The 5,035-nt window shown below is 40.3% G+C and overlaps 1 long non-coding RNA gene across 2 annotated transcripts; it reads left to right on the forward strand.

Moving 5' to 3' along the window:
* Positions 1–1,685: 1,685 nt before the first annotated feature.
* Positions 1,686–5,035, forward strand: LOC117545961. Of its 2 annotated transcripts, none has more exons than XR_004568911.1 (3): positions 1,686–1,734; positions 1,966–2,152; positions 4,613–5,035. It is a non-coding gene; the product is annotated as an uncharacterized LOC117545961 (long non-coding RNA). The 2 variants fall into 2 exon arrangements; XR_004568910.1 differs by lacking the exon at positions 4,613–5,035 and adding an exon at positions 3,423–3,554.

The raw sequence follows: 5,035 nt of genomic DNA on the forward strand, positions 1-5,035 counted from the left end.
TACAACATTACGTGTTGATAGAAATCAACACGTAATGAAATAAGACCCCACGGTTTGATGATTGATAGGTGTGTGGGCTGTCTTTCATTTTGAAACACAGAACAATGGGGGCTATCCACCCTTATCCACAATGTAAAGTAATTCACAGCCTCTTCTCTCTGTGAGGAGCAGCAGGTTCAGCTTTCAGAACAAAGTAACACAAAACTAAAATGGTATTCATTTTTTAAAATATGTCGTGTAGTAATAGATGTATTTATTTTTCTTCTCAAGAGAGTACCAGAATGTGTATTTTGTTAGTATTTCAAAAGATCTCCTGGGGGACAATCCCCCCAGACCCCCTGCAGAGGTTGGGTTTTCAGCATGTCAACTCTTTCACCTGTGGGGAAATTGCAGGATTGGCTCCAGGTCGCCCTTTTTATTTACTACAAGACAAATGTGCCTTTTTATTTCATACAGTTCAATTTGGATTGAGACAGGGAAATAATCTAAACCTCACGCGTGGCGTTTCACTGTCAAGGGGAGCGTGTATGTAATTACATTGCAAATACTGACTTGAGCCCCACCACTGTATGGGTTAGCCCTACCATGGATTACCCAACAAAAATATTCTGGAGCCGCCACTGCCGACCCGTATTGCGCATGCTCAGATCTAAGATCCAGTAGAAATTATAAAAAAGTAAAAGTCTGCTGCTTATTGTTCTACTAGGCCAAAATAGAGTCAAAGAGTATGTGAGAGTGAGAGTGTGTTAATTAATATGTTTGGCAGTTTGGAGTAAGTCTGTACATTTGTTTGTGTCTGTGTGTTTCATGTATAGGCCTCTCACGATAATTAATTTTGTTGGATACATTTTCCCTGAAATTATTGCGATAAACGATAATATTGTCGGCACCGTTGTATCATTTTAGAGCACTGACATAATGATAATATATAATAATAATTCAAGCACATCCTTTCAAACTGCTAGTCACATCCTCATGTAAATGGCAATTTATCGAGGTAATTTTTATTTATCGTACGATAAGTCAATTAATTGCTTATCGCGACAGGCAGATAATAAAACAGTGGAAACAAACATGTGTTTGACATTCATTAGTAAATGAAACTGTGTGTCCTTTATAGTCTGTGTCCAATATTGTGTATTTGTATATATTGTATGTTTATCCTATATATATGTTAAGGTCCTGCTACTGACACGCTAGCAGTCATTTTGTGCACATATGTGTAATTAAACCCATGATATCAAATTCTCACTCCAGGCAGGTACCCAAAGTTGGCAACCCTGGTAAAGGCCCTGACACACCAGGCCGATTTCAGCCGTTTTCGTTAGTCGGAAGACGAAGCGTGTCCTGTCGCCCAAACTCAATTAGGTGTGTCCCGCACCGTCGGCCGTGACACGCCTTATTTGGACTGCCTGACGCGGTGCTGAATCGGCCATGCATCGGGTCAGGCAGTCGGACCAAGCAATCACTCTGATTGGCTGTTCAGCTAGCGAATCAGTGCATGAGAAGCGAAACGGAAGTGAGGGACGTAAACAAACGATTTAATAAGGCACACACAGACTGCTATTCATTTTCATCTCATCATGGCGATCTGGAATGACGGAAACGAAGATCTGCTCATCACATTGATCCAGGAGAGGCCAGCTCTGTACGACATCACATAGAAAAGGTACTCGAACCGAGTAGTGAAAACCGGACTCTGGCGAGAGATTGAAACGCAACTTGGTTTCTCGGGTAAGATTATATTTTTCATCAATTGAGCTCTTTAGCAGATACTGTTGGCTTTTTATTGTTTGTCAGCGTACAGTGACGTTAACGTGAAATGTAATTTGTTATTTCAAACTTGTGTTTTGTTGTTATCTTGTTGCTAGCTGTTGCTAGCTGTGCAGTTTGGCACTGCATATAGATATGAATTGGACATGCTAACTAGCCACAATGCTTACATCGTTTATTTGTGTGCTTCAGAGAAAGAGCTGAGGAAGAAGTGGGATTCTCTGCGAACCCACTACACCCGGTAGCCTACAGGAAACTTGCCCCTTCGGGTAGTTGTGGAGCACAAAGGACTGGCAGACAGCAGTGGATCATAACCAGGCTGCCGTTTTTAGAGCCCTACACAAGAAGGAAGGAGAGTACTTCGAACCTCACCATCACGGTAACTATTTTATTTATTGAGTACAAATAAGTGTTTCTTGCTTCTTTCATTTACAAAAACATTATTTTCATTCATTTGGTGGTTACAGTGTTAAATATAACAATAACAATCCAATCCAATACACTTTATTTATATAGCACAGTTTAAAAACAGAGGGTTTGCCAAAGTGCTTCACAATGAACATAACATTATAATAAAATATAATATTACACGAATAGATAAAAAATAGTATATATAATAACAGAATAATATATATATATATATATATATTATTGTATTATAATTATTGATGTGCTCATCACCTTAATGTTGCAGCTGGTAAAGGAGGAGCTAATTGAAATTGCATGATATACTGCTGGGTAGCTTACGAAATTCCCCATGGGATCAATAACGCTTTTATCTTCAGGGCTCTCGACTAACTTTTTTCCCCATCCTCCCGGAACCGTCCCGAAATACAATCTAAGCCGTCCCGAAATTAATGTGGACCGTCCCGAATTTAAAATGTTAGTTTTTCTACATTATCATTAGTTAAAATCATTCAAAGTGAACTTTAACATAAATAAAACATCATACAAATCATTAGATGATAATTCATCAACCTTTTTATTTGAGTAAATCAGTAATCACATAAACAAAGGCCAAATATATTCAAACAAACACACAAACGAGAAAATGACTCTAATATTGAATCCAATCAAGTCCCATCCAATTAACAAAAAAATCCAACACTGTCCTGAAGACAGAACCTAGAGCAACCACTAACCAGGATGACAGTCTGTCACACAGTCAGGAGACCTTTACAAACGACCCCGCCCCCTCGCACACAGACGGGAGAGAGAGATCTCGTCTGGATTGGAAAGCTCGAAAATACATCATAGACGCATGTTGTAGTCTTATTGCATATTAGAAACGGAGTTGGCGAAACTAAAACTGCGATATTATGTGTATGTAGTGTTAGAAATTAAAATCAATGTTGATATGGCGTGATTTGAATTAAATACACTATTTAATTTAAATCAGTTTTATTCTGAAAAACCTGAAGTTCACTAACTATTAACTTAATACTTGTATTCTGAAAATTCTTCACTTCCGGTTAGCATTAGCATGTGGCGAAATGCTGCATTTTCAAACCGTGAATCAAAGGTGAAATTACATGTGATGTTGTACACTGAGCACACTGGGTTTAGCACTCATTTATTACCGCTGAATAACGTTTATTAGGGAATGTTTAAATAACCACAGACACCAGAATGATGTAATTTAACAACAGAAAAAGGCAGAAATTGCATTGGAACCGCCCCCCGACAACGCCGGCCAATAGGAGAAGACCTCAGATGACAACAGGAAGAGCAAGCCAAGAATTGACCTCTTCTACCTGCTGACCTGGACTGACCGGTCGGATGAGGAGAGCGCCTCCACTCGCACATTTCATTTGTACACCACCGCATCTTTTGTGTAATTAAATGCTGTTAACTTTTGTAAGCTTCCCTTGACTCTTTTCAGTCTCTCCTGCCTTCAGGGTTCTAGAATACACTAACAGTAGCAATAATACATATGACATATATTTTTTAAATGTCTCCAGTACCGATAAAAAGTCAGATAACTTTCGGAGTTTAACGTTACCACTGTCTTTAATAATTCCGGCCCGGGGCCCGTTTAATACCGGGGCTCGGTACCCATCCCTACATGGGGAGAGGCGCAGCATATTGCTAAGGACTAAATACGATGGAGAGTTCTCATCTCAGCCTTATTACCCATTGGGGATGAAGAGGAGTAAGTAAATAAAGAGGCCGGCGCTCCAGGGTCTGGTTCTGCTGTGCGTTTTTGTGATGTAACGGTAAAACATTTCAGAATTCCTCCACGGGATGACATTGTCATTGTACATCACTCAATCCGCGAAATACACACACTCGGTACATAGCTAGACCCGCACATTTGCGGGCCAGGAATTCGCGGGCACAGCCAGCTGGGCGGCTGTAGCTACGTGTGTGTATTTCACGGGTTGCTAAATGTTTTGTGCGTGAGGTTTAATAACTGTGTGCTACACAAAACGTGCAGTCAGTTTCATTTTAATCGCCGTTTGTAGTAGAGTTAGCAGGGTATTTTTATTGTAACTTTCGTCCCAAAATTATTTTGTATCCTCCCTGACACTATTTTTTTCGGCCCCGGGACGACGGGACGTCCTTAAGCTCGAGCCCTGTTTATCTTAACCTATAATAATACATGATAAAATATGTCTTGATTATATTTTGTAGTGTTCTGAATCTTCTAGAAGTATGACTTTGCATCTGAATAGAGCATCACAATGTGTCTACAATGTACCTCTCACACTTGACCACACCCCAAACTAATGGCACACACATTTCAGGGTATTGTTTTGTTATGAATGCTTAGTAAACAGTTTGAAGAAGCCATGGTATTAAATCCAACTAACTGTGAATTTATTTAAAAAAATGTAAGGAACGTGCAGAATCAACCCCCGGTGGCACCAGCAGTGAAACCTCGACCAGCACCACTGAGGAGTCCTTCCACTTTGATACTGAGCCCTGCACTCCCCTGGCAGAATCCACCATCTGCACCACACCGGCACCGCTCGGAGAGAGGCCAAGCACACTCGGCACTCGAAGGCCTCCGGCGAAGCGCAGGATGATGATACTAAATGAGATACTGTCTACCACTGTTCCTTGTTCAAGATTGAAATGTAAATGTGCAAGCCGTTTTTCTGCCCCTCTATTCACATGTAGCCTTTCATACGTGATGGTTTCTTCATTCTCGAACTGTTGTGGAGCAGAACTATACAGTTGCAGGATTAGTCTCAAGTACCTCAATATAATTATAGTATGTCTGCACTTTATGTGCTCATTTCATCATTCATTATGTACA

Source organism: Gymnodraco acuticeps, unplaced genomic scaffold (assembly GCF_902827175.1).
Source record: "Gymnodraco acuticeps unplaced genomic scaffold, fGymAcu1.1, whole genome shotgun sequence".
Lineage (NCBI taxonomy): Eukaryota > Metazoa > Chordata > Actinopteri > Perciformes > Bathydraconidae > Gymnodraco > Gymnodraco acuticeps.